Source organism: Heteronotia binoei, chromosome 6 (assembly GCF_032191835.1).
Source record: "Heteronotia binoei isolate CCM8104 ecotype False Entrance Well chromosome 6, APGP_CSIRO_Hbin_v1, whole genome shotgun sequence".
Classification (NCBI taxonomy): domain Eukaryota; kingdom Metazoa; phylum Chordata; class Lepidosauria; order Squamata; family Gekkonidae; genus Heteronotia; species Heteronotia binoei.
In genome coordinates this window covers 35,637,286-35,664,648 of record NC_083228.1, presented here as the reverse complement: position 1 = coordinate 35,664,648, position 27,363 = coordinate 35,637,286, and the positions used below count along the sequence as shown (strand labels likewise).

The following is a 27,363-nucleotide window of genomic DNA, read 5'->3' as shown; positions in this document are numbered from 1 at the left end:
TCCTGAAGTTACTAATACTTTGATATGGTAAGTGCAGGACAACAAAGCCTTGAAACAAGCAATCTGGGTTTTTTTTTTTTGATAGTCTGTGTTCTTCAGCTCAGTGAATAAAGCAATTCACTGATGCTTGAGTTGCCTTTCATCACAGTTTAGGTTTATTTTTTATAGATTAGTATGCATGTAGTAAGAGATCAGGTACTTCACTCGGGGCTTTTTTGTAGCAGAAATCATTTATATATTATGCCACACCCCCTTGATGTAGCCAATCCTGCAGGAGCCTTACAGGGCCTACTGTAAGCTCCAGGAGGATTGGCTACATCAGGGGTGTGTGGTCTAATATGCAAAGGAGTTCCTGCTACAACCCCCCCCCCCGAAAAGTCCATGGGGTTGGGAAAGTTCCTGAATTCAGGTTGTACCAAAAACATATCAGGATGAGTTCTTCCGTATTCTCATTTTTGTTGCTTGTATGTCCCCATTGCTTCAGGAATTTTTTTCCCTCCACATTTTGCTCCCTTTAGTATTACATTGCTAAATGCCCAGCATAAAAACCTGCACTTTAAATCTACAGGGAGATATGCCGGACATACAGTAATGTTATATTGAATCAACCATTAGAAGGAGTAAAACACAGGCAGAAAGAGACCCCTCCCCCAAAAAGCAACAGGGACACATATGTGATGAAAATGAGCGTGAAGAAAAGTCCAGTGACTCCTCATGATCATGAGGAAAAGCCCAGTGGTTTCACAAGCTCCAGAACCAACCAGGACAGGAACCTGAGCTTACCAGAAACAGGTTGTTAATGACTTCTGCCACTGGGCCTTCCCACCTGCCCTTGCTTCTGGAACCAGCAGGAGAACAGTAGACTATTGGGCAACAGTTAGACAAATTTGTATTCAAATCCTGACTCTGCTAGGAAGCTTGCTGATTGCCCTTAGGCCAGTCAGTCTCTGTCATCCTAGTCTATATCAAAGGGCTGCTGTGAAGATAAAACGGGAGGGAGGATCATATAATCTTCCTTGAGCTCCTTGGAAAAAGCATTTAAATGTAGCTTCAGTTTTTTGAAAAAACTTAAATCCTGAGTAAAAGGAATAGATATAATAACCAACATTAGTTTCCTTATAATGTTTTTCATGTGGTGCAAATTTGGACAGAGTAAATGAACGTAATATGGAACATGCAGAGTAAAGAATGTATTGTGGGGGGAATGCATAGTAATCATTAGGAAGTGATCCTTAGCCTGAGAATAGGGGAAGAGATTTATCAATATGTCTGTAGCCTTTTTCATTGCAGAGATATAAGGGAAAAGGTTTGTCTCTGCAAGGAAATGAGCTAGAGACTTCCTTTAAAAAAAATGAAAGCTGATAATTCAGAGAACATGATAATTGGTGAGCCAGCATGGTGCAGTGATTTGAGAGTCAGACTAGGATCATGGAGACCCAGTTTATGAATACCCACTGCCATAGAAGCCCACAGTAACCTTGGGCCACTCACATACTCTCAGTCTAACTTATCTCAAATGTATGTGGATAGAACTCTATGCAAACTCAGAGGAGGAGGAAACCAGATCCATGCAAAGCACTACTGCAGCAGCAACATGGAAGCTACACAAGTCCAAACACTTTCAAGAGGAAAACATCTAAACACTTTCATGAGGAAAAGATAACACTTGTGCAGAATTTATAAGGAGAAAAAAACCTATTCAGTGACAATAGAATCATAGGGTTAGAAGGGACCTCCAGGGTGATCTAGTCCACCCCACTGCACAATGCAGGGAATTCACAAGTACCTCCCACCACACCCCCAGTGACACCTGCTACATACCCAGAGGATGTTAAAAAACAAACAAACCAAACAGACAAACCCTCCAGGATCCCTGGAGAGAAATCACTGCCTGATCCTAAAGTGACAGACAGCATATCCCTGGGTATGTAAGAAAAGGCCACGAGAACAAAGCACTGATGAACCCTTCCTGCCCTCCTTCTCATTATCTTCCTAAATTCACAGAATCAGCATTGCTGTCAGATGGCCATCTAGCCTCTGATTGAGAACCTCCAAGGAAGGAGAGCCCACCACCTCCTAAGGAAGCCTGAGGAACTGCTCTGTCAGGAAGTTCTTTTGAATTTGATGAAAGGGTGTTTTTTTTCCTTTTTAATTTGAACCTGCAACTTTTTTACTTTCATGGAGAAGAGCCTTCAGGAATGCAGACAAACCAGACTTTCAAACAAGACTTTGCTTTGTGTGTATGTGTTTTAAACAAGCTGCAGTATACAGACAGAGGGCCAATTCCAATGGAGTTACACAGATGTAAACTGAGGGTGATGTTAGGCCTGGCAACACCAAGAGGAATGAAAAGCGCCAGTGTTCAGTCACTGGTATTTTTATCAGTTCGAACCCTAGAGAAGAATTTGTGTCAAATCCACCCTACTGAGGGAAAAATTGTTAGGTAGAGAGAAGCCTGTGAGGTTGGATTCCAAACAGAGCTGGAATGCAGTAAATACTTTTAGTGCTGTCAGAAAGCTATATATGAACTATCCATTTTGGATGGTTGGAATACATCTGGCCAAACAAAAAAAAGTTCAATATCTGTAGAATCAAGGCTGCTGAAGTAGGAACTGGGCTTCCTTATGGAGGTAAAAGCAGTTGCCAAAGGACATAGAAGCTTAATCTTAAACCCGTTTCCTAAATATTTCTGCATAAATCAGCTTGCTTTTGTTTTTTTTCAAGATTTCTGTATTTCTTCTCCAATACTCCCTGTAAGCTGTGGAGTCTTGTGAGCAAAAATTCAGCTTTGTGAGCTACTGGCATTAAAGTTGTGAGTTACTGCATAAATTAGCTTGCTCTGGGGCCATTTTCCCGAGCTGAGACAAAAATGTGTGAGCCAGAGGCTAAAAAACCTGAGCTATCTCACACTAACTCAGCTGTTCTTCTCCCTCCTGAAGGGGCTTTTGAGGTGTGCTTTACTGTGTTTTGGCCCAGGGCTGGCAAACCCCCAGTGGGGAAAGGGTTTCCTGTTCCCAACTTTTGTTGCTCACCACTGCACCAAGTCACAGTGGTAGGTTGTGTCAAGCACCATCGAATTCTGAAGGGAGTTCTGGCCATCACATTTAAAGGGGCTGCACTCCTTTTAAATGCCTTCCCTTCATTGGAAAATGCATTCCCTTCATTGGGGGCATTTCTTTCTGGGTTCATAGAATTGGACCCCCTGGTCCAATCTATTTGAAACATGGGGGGGGGGGGGGTTAGGAGAGGCACCAGATGCTATGCTGAAAATTTGGTGAACTTCATTTTTCAGATCGTGTAGTTTCTCCTGTACCAGTAGCAGAGGTTTGCAGCTTATACCTCCAGAGCCAAACGTGGCTCAGCATGGAATCAAATACTGCTCTTTTAAAAAGAAAATGAAATCTTTCAGTTAAGGTATAGCGGAGGGGGGCGGTAGGGTGGTGGAATAATCAGTATGTGAAAAGAATGGCAGGCAAATACTTTCTATGGCATCAAAATACATATCCCCCAAATGTAATGTTAGCTGGCAGTGGGACAATTGTGCGGGTGATCTCCTCCTCCACAGACCTGTAAGAGGAGCCTGGCATTAACTGAACCATCTGTTAGCATTGGTTTAGGTCTAGGGAGTCCTGGCCATGCAACAGATGGAGTCTGACCCTTAAAGTCTCCCCCCGCCACAAGCCTCGATTTACAGCAGCCCTGAGGATTCCCCCTTCTTTCTTCTTCTTTGTTTCTGTGATGATCTCCATAACTAGCCACTAGGCAGATAGCAAAGGGAATATATAATCTCCTTTATTTGGTAGCTGAAAGCATCTCTTCCTCCATCTCTTCAGTAATCTGTAGATGTCATCGTGGGTATGAAGCCCGCCCCCTGGGTGTCGTTGGCCCTCATGGGGCAGCACTTTTGCTCTGTCTGCCAAGCCTAATAACCTCAGCTGGCTCCTGATACTTCCTTGAATGAAATAAAAAGGTTTAAATAATTAATACATCTTAAATAATTCATGCTGGAAATACAGTACATGAATTTAGCAAACTGACCATGATAATGAGTGATTATCTTTAATTAACCCATAAAACACACAGCTAGCAGAAACCAGCATATGTTCCCAGTTCTTCCCCTATTCTTCCGAAAGTGATGTAGCTGAAACTGGATTTTAGAATACAGATTGGACAATATGATCCAAAAAGTTTGTTACATTATGACTTCTTTGTGTGTACAAAAGAGAAAAATTAGACTCTTCTACATGCAATTAAAATCTTTTATCCCCATTTTAAATTATAATTGGCTCCAGTATTACTGAATACAATTATATGCTAACCATGTTAAAAATATGAAGCTATTTCTGAGGGAACTCTCATTCTTTCGTCTATCTTTTTTGGGAGGTTGGCTTTTCTTTGTTCAGTTCCTTTTAAAATAATTCCATTTGTGGAGATGATCAAAATGAAACCATATTGTTGGTTTGCTTTCTTTTGGGGGCCAATGAAAGGCTCAGTATTGTTGGGCACCCCAGAAAGGGGCTCACCACCAACACTTGCCCATCTCCTAGTGAGAGAAGTACCTGAGAGCAACAGAGGAAATGAAAGCTGCAAGCTACTGCCCCCTTATGACACTACTGCTATTGGGAAATGGGAAGTTTCCCCATAGGTCCCTACAACACTGTAGGGCAACCTCCCATTTTCAAGGGAAAAGAGGATTACAGAAAGTACAGCATGTCTCCTCACACTTCTGGCTCTGTTGGCATCAATGAGACTAAAAGAAACATTTGCTGGAAGAGCTGCAATCCACCCACCAAGACAAGGGAGTGACAAAATTGGGTGGTGATAAGGGGGGAGGTTATAATGAAGGTTAGGAAGGTGAAGGAAAATGTTGGGGGTGAGAAGAGGAAAGATGGAGGCATACAAATACCTTGTAATATGATATCAGAGATTAACCTGATATCAGAAGCCCAAGTGCAGAAGAATTTAAAAATTATGGGCACAGTGCAACCAACTTTAAATATATGGGATCTTCATTTGGGTTTGCGCCCTCAATTTCCAACTTGAGCAAATGCAGGCAGCATTTTTACGCCATATTTTAGGAGTCCCCAATTGTGTCAGCTATGCTGCAATATGCCTAGAGACTGGAACCCATTTGATGGAGACCAAGGCATGGCTACTAACTATAAAGGGAAATCCATCCACGCCGGATCGACTGCTTTGTGGGCGGCACCCTCTCCCTTTCCGTCCTCCCACCCCATCCACCCCCTTGGCCAATCATCAGCCTTTCGCGGCGCTTCCCCGAAGTGCCGGCGCGGCCATTTTTTTTTTTAAACTTCACAGTTTTGCATAATAGCGATATTTCGAAATTAACAAAGGGAAAAAAAAACCCCTCCTGGAATAGTTGCGTTATTTCGCTGTTGCGTTATCCCCGGCCTCTTCTCCCTTTAGGGGCCCCGGTGGGGGGACCGTGGCAGCCCCCCCAGCAGGCCTTCTCCAGCCAGTTCGTTTCGGGTCTAGTTTGGGGAGGGCGAGCGGGAAGGAGGCGGTTTCAGCGGGCCGGAGGAGGGGCCCCGGCAGCTTCGACTCTCCCCAGCTCAAACCCCCCCACTTCACTTCCATTTGCGCCCCGCTTGACCCCGCCGGCTTCCCGCTGCCGCCGCCTTGGCAAAGGGAGCCCAGCCGCCCAGAGACATTTGGCGGTGGCGGCGCTTCTCCATTGTTGGGGGGGGGAATCTAGTGCCGGTGCGGGCCAAAGCGTTCATGTGTGTGTGTTAAAAACGGAATGCCTCCCTCAGCTGTGCCACCAGGATTTCTGGACCTGCACAAAATCGCCATGTATAAAATGGGAAGTTGGAGTCCTGCATTCTTCTCCCTGGCTACATTCCGCTCGGTTAGAAAATAGACGGAGCTCGCTCTTCACACCCGCCACAGAAGGGGAAGGAGAGAATGGGGCGGGGGGGGGGAGCTCTGGCAGCAGGAATCAGTCAGGTCCCCCGTTGCAAGCGCCAGCCGGAGAGGGGAAAGAGAGCGGAGGAAATCCCAGCTTCGCCACCCGGGAGGGAGCGAAGGGAAGAAGCTGCCACACACACACACACACAAACCCCTCGATTTCTCTCTCTTCGTTATTGCGATATTTCGCAACTTCAGAATTGGGGGGGGGGAATATAGTGCTAGGAATGCTTCTGTTAATACATAAAGGACTGTGGAGGATTCTACAGCTGCAGCCAATCCATGAGCAGCAGCAGCACACGTGATGCGGTTTGTCCACGAAATGAAGGGGAGGGAGCAGCTCGATGTTACGTTAGTACATTAGTACGTTAGTACGTTAGTACGTCATTACGCAACCAGACTTGTGCTTAAAAAAAAAAATGATTGACAGGGCATCGAACTCAAGTCGATGCCAGTGGGAAAACGATTTGAGCCGGGGCTTCAGGGAAGGCGACTCCGCAAAGAGTCACTAGTGGGAAAATGAGAAAAATGATCTGGAGATAATTGCGCCGGGGAATAAGGGGAGCAAACGCTAAGTGGGAAAACGGCCTGAGTACAGACTAGCCTCTTTGTAATAATTACTGTGGAGCACCTGCTTCTTAAAATGCTTTCCTAATGATGATGGTAATGTGAGCAAAAGACAAAATATAATCACGTCCATCATGATTAGGCTTGCCAATCCCCAGGTCCCAGCAGGGGTTCTTTTGCTTTCCGAGGCTGCTTCCCGCCCCCAGTCAGCTGGCTGGCGGGGGGAAGCCCCGCCCCCAAAGCCACCATGTGACTATCCCCCTCTGGAGGCTCCAGTCTCCGATTGGAAAGGCTTCCTCTTGGGATGGTGTGTCTGTTTTACTTGGAAGAAGTTGGAAGCAACTCGTAAGTAGAGAGGCCAATCCCTCGCTTCAGAGTTGCCAGAAATGGCGGGGGGGTGGGGGGTGGGGAAGGAACGTCTGCTGAGCACTTCATTATTCCCTATGTGGAGATCGATTCTCATAGGGTATAATGGGGAATTAATCTGAAGGTTTCAGGGGCTCTGGGGGAGCTGTTTTTTGAGATAGAAGCACCAGATTTTCAGTATAGCATCTAGTGTCTCTCCCCAAAATACCCCCCAAGTTTCAAAAAGATTGGACCAGGGGGTCCAATTCTATGAGCCCCAAAAGAAGGTGCCCCTATCCTTCATTATTTCCTATGGAAGGAAGACATTAAAAAAGCTGTGCTGTCCCTTTAAATGTCATGGCCAGAAGTCCCTTGGAGTCCAATTATGCTTGTCACACCCTTGTTCCTGGCTCCACCCCCAATGTCTCCTGGCTGCACCCCCAAAGTCTCCTGGCTCCATCCCCAAAGTCCCCAGATATTTCTTGAATTGGACTTGGCAACCCTAATCATGATGGTACTGATCCAGTAGAGGACATGGTCCTGCATCTGTAACTTTCACTGTTTATGTCCCCATAATAGACTTTTCTTCCAGATCTCTACAGATTTTGGAGCTGGAAGATTTGCAGAGATATTGAAACCTGGTAAATAGAAGGCTATCATACAAGCACAGAGATGGTAGAGAATGAAAGGCTCTGGAATTTAAGTGTAATAGACCCATTAGGATCCTTTATAATAGCTGATTTTCTAGAAGACAGAAACAGGGAGTCAGACCCCAAACCCAGAAGTGTTTTGTTAAAGAGGTATTTTCTGTTTGGCGAGCTGAGCCACTGGCACTTTATAGGCCTGACAATAGCTTTCCTCTCTATCATTCCAGTTCTGCTTGTCTGTGTTGATTGGTGGTGATCAGAAAGAGATGATGCCCAAGTTCCTCTGCATGTCCTGGACATGTATTTCGCAGGTGCTGAGTGCTCTAAATCGATGCATTGGTCAACTTCCATAGCAGGGGAAAAAACTGATTGATGGAAGCGGTCTCCATCTTGAACCCAGCCACCTATCTTTTGCTCAAAGTTTCCTAAATGTAAAATGGGAAATAATACTCTCCCACCATTTCCAAGTGGTGGTCTTGCAGCAAAACAGTGTTTTTGGGACTGCATTGCAGATCAGATTAAGACTTCTGCCCAGTTGTGCCAATTGAGATTTTAGAATCTACTAATGGTTTATGACCATTCTGCAGTAGTTTATCTGCCCTGTTCATATCTGTGGATGATTAATGACCCAAGCCTGACTTCGTGAAAGTGGAGCATTTTTGTTAAAGCAATATGAATTGATATTCAGTATGACTGGATGAGTTGTGCTTTTACTGAGGCTTTCCTGGGGAAATATGCCCCAAATTGAAAATATATAAAGCAGATTTTTCTTCTTTCTTTCCTCACCTTTAGAATAAAAATTTAATTTTTTCCAATTAATTCACACGACTGTTATCATTAATGTGGACCATGCAGTTTTCAAGAGTTTTACTCCAAATAATGGGACAGTTCAAATACCCACCCCAGGGTTTTTTTTGTAGCAGGAACTCCTTTGCATATTAGGCCACACACCCCTGGTGTAGCCAAACCTCCTCGAGCTTACAGTAGGCCCTATACTAAGAGCCCTCTAAGCTCTTGGAGGACTGGCTACATCAGGGGCGTGTGGCCTAACATGCAAAGGAGTTCCTGTTACAAAAAAAGCGCTGCCCACCCCAGCTAGGGATCCAGCACATATGGTAGAGAAGCAGGATTACAAACCTCTATGCATAGAAGGTAACAAGGAGTGCAACATATGTACATTTCTTTATGCCGGTTTTGTGTGATCTTTCCCCACAGAAAAAGGGAGGGCAAAAATTGCAGGAATTAGGTTTTTGGAAATATACAGGGCCAGCGTGTGGGAGTAGACAAACTAGGCAACTGCCAAGGGCACCAGCTCCCAACAGGGGTGGGGGGTGGGGGTAGGTGCCCCCTCCCTGCTCATGCCATCCCTGAGCCTCAGACTTGCTTCCCATCCACAGTGCCCTCCGAATTCGGTGAGTGCTGGGGAGGGGAAGTGCCAAGTGTTCTTTCTTGGCTTTAAGGGGTTGGGGGAACTTCCCCCAACCCCTTCAAGCCAAGAAAGAATGGCACTTCCAGTCTGCAGTGCCTATCAAACTCGGCAAGTGCTGCGGAGGGGAAGTGCCAGGAATGTTTTTTCTTGATTTTAAGCCAAGAAAGAACGGTGCTTCCAGTCTGCAGCACCTGCCAAACTCGGCGAGTGCTGTGGAGGGGATGTGCTAAGTGCCAAGCGTGATGATGTCACCTCTGGGCAAAAAATTTACTCGGTGGGGGGCGCATTGGGGTTCTGCCTCGGGTGACAGTACCCCACGTGCCAGGCCTGGGCATGTAGATGGATATTTGTGGACCTGACCTTACAAGTTAACTTGTACATGTGGTGGGAAGCGTACCTGTTCTTTACTATATACACAAGATTCCTAGTTGAAGAATATCTGCCCTGCCTCAGAGTCTTCTATTGGGGAATCTATATTGAATGAAAAGCACTGACTTGCTACTTTTGAAAAGCACTGACTTGCTACTTTTTCCCAATCATTCACCCACAAACTGAGACTAAGATCAGATAAGACAGTAGGTAATCTCTCAGAAGATAATATTTCTGAGGAATGAAGAAGTCTCTATGAATGTATTTCTGTCCTTAACTGGTTCACAAGAAATATTTGAAAAAGACAATGAGTTCTGACAGTTGAAGAATTGTTTGGCTTCAGTATTTTCACCCTATTTATTGCAAGATGATAGTTCAGTGCCTTCAGTTTAGGCCTCGTTGCACAGATAATGTAGTTTCACTTCTTTTTAAGTTGGGTTGTCTTGATTCCTTGTAGCATGAAATGTAACTTTCAAACTCAATATCTGAAATCCCAGATTTGGAATATGTGTGGGCACATGACAATTCCAAGGGTGAAGACAGTCGGACATTTTCAAGTCTATTGGAAATTTCATGAACATAGGTCCTCTGCTGCATGGAACGTGCCAAATGTGTGTTTGGGACAAGTTACACCCACCTCTTTAAGTCTCCCACTAGCTTCCATGCCATGCCTGGCAACCCTAAGGAGAGCCCAGGTCTGTGAATCCTGTGGCCCCTAGGCGAGAATGAGCACTTTTCACTATTCCTTTTATCTCTGTTGAGTAAATTGAGCAGGTGGGGCAGTATGGAGGATATATTCCTGGCATGCAGGTCACGTAGAGGTGTCAGCTCCAGGTTGGGAAATTAGAGATATGACAAGGTGAACCTGGGGAAGTCAGGTTTTGGGGATGCAAGAGATCTCAGCTGGATACAGTGTCATAGAGTTTATCTTTCCAAGCAGCCATTTTCTTCAAGGGAACTTAGCTCTGTTGTCTGGAGATCATTTCTAAATCTGGATGATTGCCAGACCTCACCTGGAGGCTGGCAACTCTGAGGTCTAGCAGGGTTTCAACCAGTGTTCCCTCTAATCTGAGTTAGTGTGAGCTAGCTCACAGTTTTTTAGCCCCTGGCTCATGCATTTTTGTCTTAGCTCAGGAAAAACGGCCTCAGAGGAAACTAATTTATGCAGTGGCACACAAATTTAATGCCAGTAGCTCACAAAGTAGAATGTTTACTCACAAAACTCCGCAGCTTAGAGGGAACATTAGTCTCAACATCTAGCCTGTAAAGTACAGGGATCATAGATGTGAGCCATGTTGAGGATGGCAGACTAGGAACCAGGAGACCCCAGGTTCAGTCACCACTCTGTTGTGGAAGCTTGCTAGGTGACCATGGGCCTGTTACACTCTAGGGTTGCCAAGTCCAATTCAAGAAATATCTGGGAACTTTGTGGGTGGAGCCAGGAGACTTTGGGGGTGAAGCCAGGAGACATTAGGGGTGGAGCCAAGATCAAGGCTGTGACAAGCATAATAATAATAATAATAACAATTTATTTATATCCTGCCCTCCCCGCCTAAGCAGGCTCAGGGCGGCTAACAACATCCATAAAATACAATACAATAAATATACAAGACTTTAAAATAACATTATAATAACAATAGCATTAAAATAACAATTCTAAATTCACATTTGACATAATTTGACAGAACAGTGATGTTCCTGGCGCTATTTCTGTCAGTTTACATAATAGCGAGGATCCCTGGGCAAAATTTTTGGCGGATCCATTTATTTAGCGATCATAAATCAGCAGTCTGTAAAAGCTGACCTAAAAAGGATAGTCTTGCAGGCCCTGCGGAATTGGTCAAGACTCCGCAGGGCCCGCACCTTTTCCGGGAGCTAGTTCCATAGGCATGGAGCTGCGATGGAAAAGGCCCGTGCACGGGTGTTCTGCAGTTTGGCCTCTTTTGGCCCGGGGATAGTCAGCTTGTTCTTCTCTGCTGACCTCAGTGCTCTCTGGGGCTCGTATGGGGAAAGACGGTCCCTCAGGTAGGCAGGTCCTCGGTCATACAGGGCTTTAAAGGTAATAACCAGCACTTTGTAGTGAACCCGGTATGTAACTGGCAGCCAGTGCAGTTCACGCAGCTCTGGCTGTATGTGTTCCCACTTCGGGAGTCCTAACAACAGCCTAGCCGCCGCGTTCTGCACTAGCTGCAGCTTCCGGGTTCAGCACAAAGGCAGCCCATGTAGAGGGCATTACAGTAGTCCAGTCTTGAGGTGACCGTCGCATGGATCACTGTTACTAGGTCCCGACGCTCTAGGAAAGGGGCCAACTGCCTTGCCCACTTCAGATGAAAAAACGCTGACTTGGCAGTGGCTGCTATCTGGGCCTCCATTGATAATGAAGGCTCCAGTAGAACTCCCAGGCTCTTGACTTGGTGCGCCACTTTCAGCGGCGCACCGTCAAAGACTGGGAGAGGTATTTCCCTCCCCAGAGCGCCACAGCCCATGCATAATTGAACTCCAAAGGGAGTTCTGGCCATCACATTTAAAGGGACTGCACACCTTTTCAATTCCTTCCTTCCATAGGAAATAATGAAGGATAGGGGCACCTTATTTTGGGGCTCATAGAATTGGACCCCCTGGTCCAATCTTCTTGAACCTTGGTGGGTATTTTGGGGAGAGGCACTAGATGCTATACTGAAAATTTGGCGCCTCTACCTCAAAAAACAGCCCCCCCCAGAGCCCCAGATACCCACAGATCAATTCTCCATGATTTTCTCTGGGAATAAATCTCCATAGGGAATAACAGAGTTCCCAGCAGACATTTCCCTCCCCTCCCCCCGCTTTCTGATGACCCTGAAGCAGGGGGGGGAGGGTCTTCAAACCGGGGGATCCCCTGCCCCCACCTGGGGATTGTCAACCCTATTACACTCTCATGTCAGGGAAGTTGTGAGGATACACTAAGGAAGAGAGCATGATGCTGTAAGTTAAGTTACTTTGGGTCCCAGTTGGGATAAAAGCAGGGTATGAATCTCAAAATGTATAAATAAATAAACATGTGGGATCTGATTCAGATTATCGGTGTCCTCAAGGAAATTAATCTAGTTTCTCCAGATTTTATCTGGGAAGAGCGTGTCTCCATATCACAAATGAAGAAGGAAGTAGGAGGCAGGTTGACCCAGCCTTAGCTGCGCAAATGGGAAAAGAAAGATACTCAGAGACAATGATTCTGATTAATCAAATTGAATTTTTAATTGGTTATAAAATATTTTGGTCTGATATTTGGGGCATATTTTCCCACTGAAAAAACAAGAGATGTTAAAAAATCTTCCTTAGCCACCTAATATATTCCTTGTAACTTATTTCTAATTTATCCCTTCCCCCTTCATCACCTGTTGTTTGTTTCTCTGGCTTGCTACTCAGTATTAGATTTCCCCCTCCAGCCAGAAATGTTTTACCTTGTAAAATATGACATCTTAAAAGCTTTGGGAGCCTTTCAAGAAGATATGGGAAAAACTGCGATTGTAATAGTCTATAAAGATGATATAAACCACTCTTAGATATTTTAGTTGCCCTCTGTTGAATACTCAGTGAGAAAAATTGAAATCAAAAGTAGAAAAAAACAAGAAAGAGAGACTGTAATCCATCCAAGTTTCCCCATTGTTGGACAGGTATTTATGTGTAGCAAAGCAAAAAAGTATGTGCATCTTTGTGGAACTAGCCTGGAAGGATTTTCATATCGTGAAGTCTATAAACTAGCCAGGAGTGATAGTGGTGGTCTCTGTTCCTTGCCTAAGACTTTTTCATGTGCTTGTTTCACAGCCAGTATGGTTCAGCGGTTGGAATGCTGGATTAGGACAGGAGCAATGCTTCCTCTAAACTGTGGAGCCTTGTGAGCAAAAATTCTACTTTGTGAGCTGCTGGCATTAGAGTTGCAAGCTACTGCATAAATTTGCTTGCTCTGAGGCCATTTTTCGTGAGCTAAGACAAAAATGTGTGAGCAGGAGGCTAAGAAACTGTGAGCTAGCTCACACTAACTCAGCTTAGAGGGAACATTGGACAGGAGTAACCTGCATTCAAATTCAGGCTCTGAAACTCATTTAGGGCTGCCAATGCCTAGCTAGGGGCAGGCGATCCCCTGGTCTGGAGGCCCCATTCTTTCTTCAGAGTTGGCAGAAAGTGGGGGTGGGGGGGGAATGGCTGCTGGCCACTGCATTATACCCTATGGAGACCAGTTAGGGCTGACAGGTCTGCACTGAAAAATACCTGGAGACTTTGGGGGTGGATCTGGAAGAAGGAGGGGTTTGGGGAGGGGAAGTGCCTCGGTATAGTATAGTGCCATTGAATCCACCCTTCTCCAGGGGAGCTGATCTCTGCCAGCTGGAGATCAGTTGTAAAAGTGGCAGATCTCCAGATCTCACCTGGAGGCCAGCAACCTTAAGACCAGTTCCCATAAGGTACAATGGAGAATCGATCTGGGGCTCTGGGGGGTGTTTTTTGTATTGGGGATGAGTGCACTAAACCTAGATTGCAGACAGTGATAGTTTGCTAGAATCAAAGTGTGTCCTCTGGGAAAAGTTGCAGAAAGGGAGGGATAACTGCTGTCAAGGACAGATCAGAGGGGGAGACAGATGCAAGCAGGCATCTGCACCTTTGCTTTCTCTGTAGGAAACTGGATGTTTCTAAGGAGTGAGCAAAAGAAGTCAGTGGTGTCTTTGAAATCATTTGACTGGAAAGCCCCTCAGTTGCTTGCAGTTGCATATCCAGCAGCTAACCTGGTGGGTGCTGCAAAGTTAAAAAAGACACACACACACGGACAGTGTCAGTTCCATTTTCCTGCCACTGACTTGTTTTGTAGGCCTTCAAAAGAACCTGCAGTTCCAGATGCTGGTCTATTAAAATGCTAGATATTGATCCAATATCAGTGTGGAAACCTGTATCCTTGAAGTGGCTCTTTTTCTGGCCGAAAAGTCAGAGAAACTGGAGGCAGACTCCTTTGGATGGAGGGAGGTATTGTATAGTGGGTTCTACGCATTGATGAGTCTCAGGATCAGTGATAACAAGCTGTTTATTAATAGTAGCATAGTGAATGGCTCCAGTACAAGACTGGAAACTGGGCCAATGGGGCCAAACTTATATACATCTCTGGGTTTCCACGCAAGTACATTATTGGCTCATTCAAACAGTTGGGGCTTTGTGATTGGTCCAGGGCCGCAGAGATTTGGATCCTGCAGTCCATTGTTCCCAAGTCCCCAAGCTCAGTCCATATGGCTCCAATGAGCCAGGCAGGAACACCCAAAGTCTTCCCTTGAGTCTACATACATAACAGAGGTTAAGTTCAAACTTTACTGAGTGGAATGATAGGATACAGGCCACTCTGCATTCAATATGAAGAGGCCACAGGTATTAACAGGAGAATGAAGGATAAATTAGACTTTATAGAAAGGTGCTAGCACCAGGGATCCTCTAAATGCTCTATACATCACATGAGTGACACAGCCCTTACTCAAAAGCCTTAGAATCTGCCATAAACAGTGAAACAAAACTGACAGGCAAGCTTAAGGGTTGGCATTTGAGTTACAAAGGTAGGAGTGTATGAATATGGAGAGTTGGATGGTAATAGAAAAGCAGATATAGGTGGATTGTGGGGTGGAGGGGCTTGATACTAGTAGAATTATGATTGTAGTCTTGTGCATGCCTGGGATTCAATGAGATTTATAATTCTGATTCAGTGGGATTTATAATCCTGTAACCCAGCCTATTTTTAAAATTTGCAGTGTGCTTTAAAAAAATACAGTCATTGATAAAACTATAAATCAAAGTTGGAATATCACATTGATTTTATGAAGACAGTTGAGATGGGTCTTTTTTATTTGAATTGCATACCTAGAGCAGATACATTTTTGCTTCCTTTCCAAATGTTTGGATGAATGACTGCAAACCTCAAAGGCAGCTTTCATGTTGTTTGTTGAAGCTTGTGATGACTCAAAGAGAGCCATACAAAACAAGACACTAGAGGGTGCAATTGCAACTTGAGATTTTGTATCTTTCCAAATTATTAATTCTAAAAGAGGGGGGGGGGGACATCTGATGAATGCAATGTTTGCTAAAGCTACAACTGTCAAGCATGGTGAAATTCCATTGATAACTGATTGTGTAAGGGTCCTGCCTAACCTGGTCTGTGAAGCATCATGGAGGATCCAACTTTCTTAGCTTGTTATTCTTTCCCTTCCCCCTGTCTTGCTTTATGGCTATTAATTAGAAGTACTGAGAACTGAAACCAAGTAATCAGCACCTTCCCATACATTCCGGTAAGGGAGTGAGAGACATCTGGAGAAAGCAAGGACACAGTCCTGATAACACTATGGGAACGTAGACATTTATGATGGTTTATGTGTGAATGCTACCCCGCAACCCCATCCCTTGGAATCCCTTTGAAGTAGGCCTTAAAAGTATTGTATCAATGTGTATTTGGCATTACTCTCAAGAACCTGTTACCAAAGTATCGGTCTATCAATAAACATAGTCTTTGTAGCAACTTTGACTTGTCATTGAACCCGCAAGCTTGACAACAGCCCACTTTAGATGAAAAACTAAATACAAAACAAAAACAAAAAGCCATCATAAAACAAAGAATGGACATTTCACTTTGGTTTGTGTTAAAATAAGAGGGGGAGGCAGTTTTCTTATTAGAACCCCCCCTCTCCCAAATATATTTGCAAAAAGGTCAGTGACATTTAGTGGAAATGACATGGAATTTATACCTTTGGATTTGAATGGCAGTGTTGAATTGTGATTCTGTTTGCCATTTGCCAGCCTATTGTTATGAATGGTGGAAAAGCATTACAAATACTGTGCTTTTATGGTGGTTGTATCTGCAGTCTCCACCAGTGGCTAAACTGAAGTGGAGCTTTGTCTTTGGCGCTCTGCATTTTTCATGAAATGCCATTAGAGCTATTCACAGCAAAGAAATGAGGAAGCACAATGAAAATAATATCTGCATTGTACAACAAAGGGTAATTATTATCATGATTCTAAGTTGCAAAAAAGTTTGCTAAGAAAGCAAGTAAAAGCCACTCAGAGTAATTTGTTTATTCACTTTTCAGGAAGTTCATTGTAGGCTTTAAGACCCTTAAGGGTTTCTTTCATTTCAAGCCACATTTTGAGCCTGGAATCCTTGGGCAAAACTGCATGCCATTATAACTCCATGCTTGACAAAAACCCAGCGTGCCATCTGAGATTTCAGTAAGAGAGGGGGGCAATGAGATTTCAGTTTCTGCAGAGAAAATTCTTAGCTTTCCAGCATGTCCTTACAAAAGCCAGAAAGCTAGAGGGTTTTTTTTTTCCTCCAAACGAAAATCTCAGAAGTGATTCTCAGGAAATGGAATTCTAAGTAGGGATACTGCAAATTTCATGTTGAACATGTTCGACAACTGCACTTACCTTGTTCAGCTATGGGCTATTCAACATGAGCCAGCCACTGGTCTGTTTGGTTCCATGCCAAACAATTCAAACAGATGTGGAGCAGATTTGCAATCAAGTTTTGTTTTTTTTTCTTTTCAGAACTGTGCATGTGTCAAAAGGCTGCTGATCCAAATGGATTGACAGTTGTCAATGTTGCTAAGGTCTACTTAGATAAACAGAGTATGGTAGGGTTTTTTTTTTTTTTTTTAAAATGTTTATCACTGATTTATATTATTTGTGAGTGACTAAGACCGATTCCCCACTAGGCTTGTTTCGGTGTCAGAGCTCTTCCCCACCCCCCAATGCTTCCCTCTGATTTTGCACAAGCTGCCCAGGGCTGCAACTTGGCCCGCCTCTTTCCCACAGCAAGCAGAAACCAGTTTTTAGAGGATCTTGCTTGCCATGGGAAAGAGGCAGAGCGAGTTGCAGCCCTGGGTCGGCTTGTGCAAAATTGGAGGGAAGTATTGGGGGGGGGGGGGAAGAGCTCTGACACCGAAACAAGCCTAGTGGGGAATTGGTTTAACAGTCCATGTAGGCTTCCCAATCCCCAGGTCCCAGAGGGGGATCCCCCGGTTTTACAGGCTTCCCCCCTCCCCCAGCCAGCTGGCCGGCGGGGGAAGCCCTGCCCCCAGAGCCATCATGCACCCCCATGAACGATTCCCAAAAGCTTGGCTGGGAAAGGAAGTTCAGAGAAGCTGCAGTGTTGATACTCCACTGCTACTGTGAAAGCCTCTGCATGGAGCCACAAACTGTTCCCATGTGTAAGAACCATGGACTTAGGGTTGCAAAGTCCAATTCAAGAAATATCTGGGGACTTTGGGGGTGGAGCCAGGAGTCTTTGGGGGTGGAGCCAGGAGCAAGGTTGTGACAAGCACAACCAAGGGAGTTCTGGCCATCACATTTCAAGGGACTGAACACCTTTTAAATGTCTTCCTTCTATAGGAAATAATGAAGGATAGGGGCACCTTCTTTTGGGGCTCATAGAATTTGACCCCCTGGTCCAATCATTTTGAAACTTGGTGGGTACTTTGGAAAGAGCCACTGGATATTATACTGAAAATTTGGTGCATCTATTGCAAAAAACAGCTCCCCCAGTGCCCCCAAAACCTCCAGATCAATTTCCCATTATACCCTATGAGAATCGATCTCCACATAGGAAATAATGAAGTACTCAGCAGACCTTTCCCTCCTCCCCCTGCCTCCCCCCCCCCGCCTTTCTGGTGATGCTGAAGTGAGGGATTAGCCTCTCTACTCATGAGTTGCTGCCAACATCTTCAAAGTAACACAGACACACCATCCCAAGAGGAAGCCTTTCCAAGTGGAGACTGAAGCCTCCGGAGGGGGAATGTCACATGATCCTCTGGGGGCAGAGCTTCCCCCCCACCGGCCAACTGACTGGGGGTGGGAAGGAGCCTGGAAAAGCAGAAGAACTCCCGCTGGGACCTGGAGATTGGCAAGCCTGCTCCCAGAATTTTTTTTTTTTACTGTGTATATTGACATATCTCCTCTTTCTCTCTGGCTTCCATCAGATATGTGAGACTCTTCCAGGCAAGAAATCTCATGGATGAAGCAACATCTAAGCTAGTGCATACACAAATACCAGAACTATTCACAGGTGGCAATTTGCACAATCAATATTATTGTTATTTTGCTGTCAAGTCACAGCTGACTTACAGTGCCCCCTTCAAGACAAGAGACTTTCAGAGGTGGTTTGCCATTGCCTGCCTCTGTGTAGTGACCCGGACTTCCTTGGTGGTCTCCCATCCAAGTACTAACCAGGGCTGATCCTGCTTAGATTCTGAGATCTGATGAAATTTGGCCTAGTCTGGGCCATCCCAGTCAAATCCCTGCACTATCCATAGGTGACAATTTGCACAATCTAAGTAGCTGAAAAAACAGTCCATCACGCTAAAGAAAAGAAAATTGGCATTCATAGACCAATTGAGTCAGATGATACTTCCTTCATATGGCTGAGTTGACTCAGAGAAGCATCAAAGTATTTGAAGCCCCCCCCCCCCCGCTTTGAAACATTTCTAAATTATGGTATTATTATTCAGGCCTTTTTTTGTAGCAGGAACTCCTTTTCATATTAGGCCACACTCCCTTGATGTAGCCAATCCTCCAAGAGCTTACTTGGGCTCTTATTACAGAGCCTACTGTAAGCTCTTGGAGGTTGGCTACATTAGGGGTTTGTGACCTAATATGCAAGGGCGTTCCTGCTATAAAAAAAAGTCTCAGCATTATTACCAGGGCTTTTTTTTTGAGCAGGAATGCACAGGAACGAAGTTCTGGCTGACTTGGCACCAGGGGGTGTGGCCTAATATGCAAATAAGTTCCTGCTGGGCTTTTTCTACCAACAAAAGCCCTGATTATTACCATCTGCTGTAACCTGGATGGCCCAGGCTAGCCTGATTTTATCAGATCTCAGAAATGAAGCAAGATTTGCCTCGATTACTACTTGGATGGGAGATCATCAAGAAAGTCCAGGTTTGTTATGCAGAGTAGGCAATGCCAAACCACCTCTCTTTGTCTCTGCCTTGAAAACTCTATGACTTGACAGCACTTTCTACCACCACCACCTTAGGTCTGGATTGGAGAAGACCTGAATGTGGGCCGTAACCCATCTCTCAAGATGAATGCTCCAATCTAGTTAATAATCTTAGGATCTCTGCACTTGAAACAGTGATAATAATAATAATATTATTCATTCTAATATTATCCACAGCTTTCATTCTAAACCATTTCAAGGGTTTCTTGTGGTTATTGTACAGCACCTTAAAAACAAAGACACCAAAAATATAATCTTTAAAAATATTTGTAGGTACATCTAATTTGAGGTTCATTGTTAGTGTGAGCAACAGAGGAATGGAGTTTCAAATCATTCGTTGGATCTGGTATGTCAGGACAGAGAAACATTGCTCATTGTATATGCATATACACAGAGATGTTATGTTAAATGTTGCCAAATTTGGAATTTTGTGTAGGCAGGAGACAGAAAGTGATGTTGTTCTATTCAATTCCAGGCCACTAACACTTACAAAGGATAGAAAAAATGAATCTGTTACATGTTGGTGGTAAACAGTAATAAAAGCAGCTTTGCTTTTTATCTTTGGGAATGTTCTTATTACTTCAGGATTATCTGCACATTCAGAATGCATTTTTCATTAACAATTAATTGAGCTAATAATCCAGCCACCCCATTCAGTTTACGGCATCTAATATTTTTTTCATGATTACAGGAATTAAAATGAAATGGGGTGGGAGTGTATATGCATGACTTGCACACAATGGACAATCATGGCATGGAGGTTAAAAATATACATTGATCATAAATGGACTGCACTGGTAGCTGCCTTGCTGTAAAGCATACTCCTCATGCATATAGTTTTTTTCCCAGTTCTGTAGTTCTTATTTTTTATAACTCAGTCAGTTTCTAGGTCTTTGAGAAGAGGATCTAGCCTTGTATGTGTGGGTTTGGTTGGCCCTATACTTTGGTCATCATGCAGTAGATAAAGCTTCCAAGCAACCACAGTAGTTCTGTTATTTTCAGTTGAATGACATGGCCACTGATAAGTCATTGGTTTAGCTGGTGTGATGTCACAGAGAGGCAGAGCTAGGGTTGCCAGCTGTGGATTGGGTGATCCAAATAAAAAATACACTGCTTTCAGGCACAACAACACAACAATAAGAGTAATTTAATGGTAGCCAGTTGTACACAACAAAACATTAATTCCAAATATGCATTCCAAATATACGGTAAAGGTAGTCTCCTATGCAAGTCATTTCCAACTCTGGGGTGACGTTGCATCATGATGTTTTCACAGCAGACTTTTTACAGAAGGATGTAAGGCTGAGTCAACCTTGAGCTGGCTCCCTGAACCCAGCGTCTTCAGGGATTAAACTCGGGTCGTGAGCAGAGCATATGGATATACAAATTCCAGAAATGATTCTACATGTATTGACAAATATATGGACATCGGTGGGTGAATCCAAATTGCACCATTTCATATCTTCATCAGGTCATTAACAATTAAGACAAAGAGAGGTGGATAAATATATAGTCTTGGTAATGCTTTGAAATGAGACCTTTAACCTGGACTCCAGAGAGCTTACAATCTTCATAATTGTTATCACTTTCGGAGTGAGACCAAAGCAGGCTCCAAAGAGCTTATAATCTTATGTTCAAGAACTTGTGTTTGTATGGGAATCACCACAAATATTCACTCGTAGGTGAAGCCCACCCTAATTACACAGGGAAAGATTGGGAAATAGCTGGAGATTTTGAAGGGTGGAGCCTGAGGAGGGTGGGTGGTGTTTGGGAAGGGAAGGGTCCTCAGCAGGATGAAGTGCCATAAATCAGCCATTTTCTCCAGGGGAACTGATTTTGGTCATTTGGAGATCAATCGTGGTAGTGGAAGAACCCCAGTTGCCACCTGTAGGATGAAAACTGTAGGCAGAGACTGGAAGCTGATTTTGAAATTTCGGTTCTGGTAAACCACATTCATCTATAGTATGATGTAATGTCTCTTTAAATACCACCTTGTTGGTGTAAGTAAATTGAACTGCTTCTTTTGGAGATGGACAGGGGACAGTTGCAGCTAAAGCATGTGACAGTGGAGTACAAATCTGCTCTAGGAATAAAATAAATAAGGAAGTCACATAAGGAAAATAGATGGTATGCAGAGGTTTCTATTTCATGTTTGAGAAAGCTCTCCTATAAGCAGTAATATTAAAAATTCGATCTTGCCAACCCTTGTGTAAGTTTTTTTTTTTTTAAATTCATTCTCCAGTATAAATTAGCTCTTCTGAAGACCAAGTGCAACATATGGACCTAGTTGATTATAAATTGCAGCAAATTGGTACATTCCTGGCATGGGGAGATAAGATGTGCTGTGGGTTTAGAAGGCTATCGGATGAGTACTCCGGAACTCCAGACACAGATGATGACAGCAAAGCTAAGTCTATTGTTACTAGGAGCCGATGGGGACAAAGACAATACAATAGAAATGAGTTATAAATAAGGAAAATGGCTACAGTGTTCATTAATGTCTTTCAGCTTCCTGATTATGCCTTGTTGCTGGTGGTCATTTTTTAAAGTATATATTCCAAACAGTTCTACAGTTATTGTCTCAGAGCAACAACAACAACAATAAAAGAAAGATCTGCATTTTTTAGAATTGCCATAGGCTTCTGAAAATGGAAGATGATATTTCTGGTGCTGTATGAGATGAGTTGCACTGAATGCAGATCTTGATCTTTGCTGCCATAGCAAATAATGCCTTGAAAATAAACTATGCTATAGTGGTAACTTCAAAGCTTGTGCACAAATAAATCTGATACATTTTACTCAGCTGCCGTATAGCCCATATTTATGCAGGAGTTCAGTTAACATGCTCTTGAAGGATCATGCTTAAAAGCTATTGTTTTGAAATGGTACATTGATAGGGCTCACTTAGCTCTTGAACTCTTCATGTGGATCTCCGAGTGGGAGAATGGGGGGCAATCTGCTATCCTCTGCACATATATACAAGGTTTATACTGTGTAAGTAGAGCTGATGTAGCAGACAGCATCAAAATAAAGGACAACAAGGTTTAAAATACATCAGAAATATTAAAGCAGGGGTGTCAAACATGTGGTCTGGGGGCTGAATCAGGCCTCCGGATGGCTATCAGGTCCCTGAGTGACTGACTGTCATCTGCTTCCTTCTCCCTCTCTCTTGCTTCCTTCTGCATTACAGCTTGCTTTGCAAGGCTTGCTTAATTGCACAGGAGCTGCAGACCAAACCTCTATTTTCACCATTGGCTGAGACTCTTCCCTTGGGGAGGAAGGGAGTGGAGGGACGGCTTGCTTTGCCAGGCTACTAAGCACAGCAGAGCTACTAAGTCAAGCCTCTCTTCTTTCTATTGGCTCTTTCCCTGCCCCGGCCCCCTGGGGAAGGAAGGAAAGAAAGAGCCAGAGCTTCCATTGCTCAGTTCCCTAAATCCCATAGAAGAAATACAAAGAAAGCACCTTTAAGACCAATGAGTGCTAAAGTTTTAAACATATTTTTTTTGTTTTTAAAGAAATCTTGTGTTTGTCTGTGTCCTTTATAAAGTTTGTATCTCTGCTGCCTAATTCTAAATAGGTACACACAAGGCCCAGCCTGACATGGCCCAGCCCAGCCCAACAAGGTCTAATTTATGTCAGATTCGGCCCTCATAACAAAATGAGTTCAATACCCCTGTACTAAAGAATTGTCAAGAACCAAGGCCAGGTGGATCAGAAGCATCTTTGATTTGCCTTCTCAACACTGGAAGCAGACAATGGTAGAATAAACTTTTATATGGAACAGACCAAAGTGTAATGTTGACAAATCTGAGTTTGGAAATACCTGGAGATTTGAGGGTGAAGCCTGGAAGAGTGGGGCTTAGGGAGGGATGTCAGTAGGATATAATGCCATGCAGTCCACCTTCCAAAGAAGAAGATGAAGAAGATATTGGATTTATATCCCGCCCTCCACTCCGAAGAGTCTCAGAGCGGCTCACAATCTCCTTTATCTTCCTCCCCCACAACAGACACCCTGTGAGGTGGGTGGGGCTGGAGAGGGCTCTCACAGCAGCTGCCCTTTCAAGGACAACCTCTGCCAGGGCTATGGCTGACCCAAGGCCATGCTAGCAGGTGCAAGTGGAGGAGTGGGGAATCAAACCCGGTTCTCCCAGATGAGAGTCCGCACACTTAACCACTACACCAAACTGGCTCTCCACCATCTTATCCAAGAGAAGTGGAACAAATGTTTTAAATAAATAATAAACAAGTGATTTATGTAGTCTGGAGAGATGTTGTGATTCCAGGAATCTCCAGCCCCCACCTGGAGGCTGGCAACCCTAAAACTTGTGATCAGCTAAGAGTAATTGCCACTTTCTAGCCACATCTGGTGGTGCACCAGGGGCTCAATAATAATTCCTGGTTTTTTTCTATCTCTATGTGCCATCAAGTTGCAACCAATTAATAGTGATCCCAGCAAGGGGCATTCACGGCAAGTAAGAAGCCAAGGTAGTTTGCCGTAGCATTCTTCTGCAGAGCCTTCGTAGGCAGTCTCTCATCCAAGTACCAACCCTTCTTGACTTCCAACAGGGCTTTGTTTTTGTAGCAGGAGCTCCTTTGCATATTAGGCCACACACCCCTGATGTGGCCAATCTTCCTGGAGTTTACGGTAGCCCCTGTACTAAGAGAATTGGCTACATCGGGGTGTGTAGCCTAATATGCAAATAAGTTCTTGCTACAAAAAAAGCCCTGACTTCCAAGATCTGATGAGATTGGGCTGTGAGGAGGTCATTAAATGGACTTTCAAGATTTTTGGACTAATATATGTCAAGGGGTCAGAAAGGTGAAGAAATCATAGCCAGTTATCCTAGGCTGCCTTGACTTGGATAGCCCAAGCTAACCCACTCTTGTCAGATCTCAGAAGCTAAGCAGCATCAACCTTGGTTACTACTTTAGTGGGAGACCAACAAGGAAGTCCAGGGTTGCTACACAGAGACAGGCAATGACAAACCACCAGCATCTCTTTGTGTGTGTGTGTAGAGACATGGAGAGTAGGAAAGCAGAGCAACCTAAGAAGAAGACTGAAGATTTATACCCTTCCCTTACAATTTCCTTTATCTTCTTCCTCCACAACACCCTGCGAGGTAGGTGGGGCTGAGAGAGCTCTCACAGAAAAGCTGCCCTTTCAAGGACAACCTCTGTGAGAGCTATGGCTGACCCAAGGCCATTCCATCAGCTGCAAGTGGAGGAGTGGGGAATCAAACATGGTTCTCCCAGATAAGAATCTGCACACTTAACCACTACACCAAACTAAGTTTTGCTAAAACTCCCTGTCAGACAGGCAGTGGGGGATGTACTCTGTGAATGGCCTCTGCTGAGGCTGTTAATAGTGAGGGAAGGGAAAGTGATGAACTGAGGTAAAGAAGGGAAAGTGATGAACTGAGCTCTCTCTCTCTCCCCTCCACCTATACCTAACTCAGTCATGACACCCCCTTATGCAGCTGGACCATTCCAGCATCAGAGACCCTGGTCTGCAGCCTATACAGCCAAATGAGTGTGGTGGGGTGGGGGTAAGAGGAGGATGAACAAGAAGGAATCTCTCTCCTCCTCAGACTCTGTGGACTCTAAACCAAGGCAGTTAAGCACCAGAATAATGATTGTTAATAAACGTTGTTAGCTTTCATATTCCCCCTTCCCATTTTTAAAATGTATTTATTAATTTAAAATATGCATACCCTGCCTTATTGCCACAAACCCAAAGTGTGTAACAACACAGCAGAAGCTGCAGGGTGCAGATGTCACAACTGTCCGACAACTTAAAACCAATACTAAATTGAAACACAGAGTCTAGTATTGTGTAAATCTAGTCTGGCCATATAGAACAGGAGTGTCAAATGTAAGGCCCAATGGTTGGAACTGGCCCGTCCAGGGCTCTTATGCAGCCCGCAAGCAACTTGTGCAAAGGAGGGAACAGGAGACTGCTTGGGGGGAGTGGGCAGAGCCACTGCAATTGTGGCTTCAGCGTGGCAGAACAACCTCGTCTGCAGCAGTCAAGCAATGTGGGAGTGTCCACCCAGTTCTGCACCGCTGGCTCTCCAGTCCACCTTTGCACCCCCATCCCAGCCCACAACTTGGAGCTTACTAGCTGCTGTCCTTTATATACAGTTTATATCTCTGGTACTTGGCATCATGTTTTATGGCACACGTGGCCTGGCCTGACAAAGTCACATATTTGTCAGATGCATCCCTCATAACAAATGAATTTCATACTTCTAGACCAGGGCTTTTTTGAGCAGCAAAGCAGTTCCGACTGACTTGGTGTCAGGGGGTGTGACCTAATATGCAAATAAGTTCCTGCTGGGCTTTTTCTACCAAAAAACACCCTGCTCTGGACTATCCAAAGTAACATTTGGATGCAATAACCTAAATAAAGCATTTCAAAAATGTGCTATGATCTGTAAGTTGCAAGTATTTCTGGCTGCATAAACTTTATTGTTTGACTTAATTAGCTCCTGTGCAGAAGTCATTACCTGTCTCTAAGATCTCTTTCATCTCTATAAAAGAACCTTCTGATCTTGTATGAACCTTTCATCTGAATTCATGGCTCGTTGGTGTATGTTAGTGATTTTTATATTTTTCCATAATAATTTGAAGATGAACACTAACGTTATTAATACTTTAGATTTATCTTTAAGGGCCAATTCATACATGTATGTATGGTGCATAATACCATTTCCCATTATTTGATAACTTACACATAGAGTAACTGATGTTTCAGTCCTAACATGTTGATCAAGTCTGGTGTTATTACTGGAAATCTTACTTATTTCATTTATGCCCCACTATTCCCCGAAATGACTACAAAGTGACTTGATAACAATTTCCCCTTCCAATTTTATTTTCACAACAACTGACTGGGATGGATTAGGCTGATTATATGTTACTGGCCCAAGGTCACCCAGCAAGAGTGGGGATTTGAACCTGGTTCTCCCAAATCTCAGTCCAGCACTCTAGCCACTATGTCACATTGTTTGTGAATGCCACCCCACTGTTGTTTTTTTCCAGATTTAAATTGCAGCCATGTAGGGTTTTGATTTGGAATTAGGGCTTTGCTGTAGGGGAATTGGGATTCAACCCTTTCTCCCTATACGGTTTGCTTGACATGAATCATACCTGCATACCATGCTGCCATTTGCCTCAAAGGGGAACAAAAGCAAGTCCCTGATGAATGCCTGTATTTTTCATCCACTGCAATGAATAGCACTTGAGAAGAGGCAGATTACCACCCCCCCCAGCTAGAATAAAAATCAAGACCCCATGTGATACATTTTAAAAGTTTTTAAAAACATCCCCTTTGACGCCTGGTTTCTCTTAACTTGAACCCAGTGCTAACAAGTGTCATGTAGTGGTTAAGATAAGCAGACTCTAATTGGGAGAACTGGGTTTAGTTCCTCACTCCTCCACATGAAGCCTGCTGGGTGACCTTGGGCTAGTCACAGTTCTCTCAGAACTCTCTCAGCCCCACCTACCTCACAGGGTGTCTGTTGTGGGGACAGTGCCGGATTAAACCCTTGGGGGCCCCCATGCAAATTATCTTAGAGTCTGAGTGCCTGCCCCACTACCCACAACCCCCACTGCAGCCTGCAGGCATCTTCTTAAAAGCCCCTTTTACTAGAGAGCCAGTTTGGTGTAGAGAGCCAGGTTGATGTAGTGGTTAAGTATGCGGGCTCTTATCTGGGAGAACCGGGTTTGATTCCCCACTCCTCCACTTACAGCTGCTGGAATGGCCTTGGGTTAGCCATAACTATTGCAGGAGCTGTCCTTGAAAGGGCAGCTGCTGTGAGAGCCCTCTCAGCCGCACCCACTTCACAGGATGTCTGTTGTGGGGGGAGAAGATATAGGGGATTTTAGGCCGCTCTGATTCAGAGAGAAGGGCAGGATATAAATCTGCAGTCTCCTTCTTCTAAACTGTGGGGGAGAGGCAGAGAGAGGCAGGCTTGGCAACAATGCCAACAGCAGCTGCACCAGGCAAGTTGGGCAAGGAGCAGCTCAGCTGCTGGCTGCACATGCAGGCTGGGAGGGCTGCAAACAGGGGAAAACCAGGCAGGGAG

General features: G+C 44.3%; 1 protein-coding gene and 1 non-coding gene across 2 annotated transcripts in view; one reads left to right on the top strand and one right to left on the bottom strand.

Moving 5' to 3' along the window:
* PRKG1 (protein kinase cGMP-dependent 1) overlaps nt 1-27,363 on the top strand; it is a 1,148,292-nt gene that overhangs the window by 133,602 nt on the left and 987,327 nt on the right. The window lies entirely within an intron of this gene.
* Nucleotides 8,926-9,050, bottom strand: LOC132574549 (small Cajal body-specific RNA 11). The gene has a single exon (XR_009555627.1). It is a non-coding gene; the product is annotated as a small Cajal body-specific RNA 11 (non-coding RNA).